General features: G+C 36.6%; 1 long non-coding RNA gene across 1 annotated transcript; it reads right to left on the bottom strand.

The window, feature by feature from the left end:
- LOC106322399 lies at window positions 1–309 on the bottom strand. Its single transcript, XR_001266404.1, has 3 exons — window positions 292–309; window positions 109–212; window positions 1–14 (listed from the first exon to the last, which is right to left on the bottom strand). It is a non-coding gene; the product is annotated as an uncharacterized LOC106322399 (long non-coding RNA).

The raw sequence follows: 309 nt of genomic DNA, 5'->3' as shown, positions 1-309 counted from the left end.
CCCTCCAAGTAAACCTGACAAGAAGATCATAACCACACAGTTTGTTACTGACCAAGATAATCTAAGGCAATGCAACTTTTTTTTCAGACAAGAAAGATATTAATTTACCATGAACAAAGGACTATTGCGTCCAGCATCCAGAATCTCTGAAACGTAGAAGCTCATCCTTGTTGGATCCAAAACATTTATGTACCTGACCCGACTACGAAACCCTGCACCAAAGATGAATAGACAGTAAGCACTTTGCAAAATATCATCAATACATATATGTTTACATAAACAACATGTTACCTTTAGGAAAAATTGCTC

Source organism: Brassica oleracea, unplaced genomic scaffold, assembly GCF_000695525.1.
Source record: "Brassica oleracea var. oleracea cultivar TO1000 unplaced genomic scaffold, BOL UnpScaffold22246, whole genome shotgun sequence".
Taxonomy (NCBI): domain Eukaryota; kingdom Viridiplantae; phylum Streptophyta; class Magnoliopsida; order Brassicales; family Brassicaceae; genus Brassica; species Brassica oleracea.
Note: the sequence above shows the minus strand (reverse complement) of the source record. Positions and strands in the feature narration are given on the sequence as shown.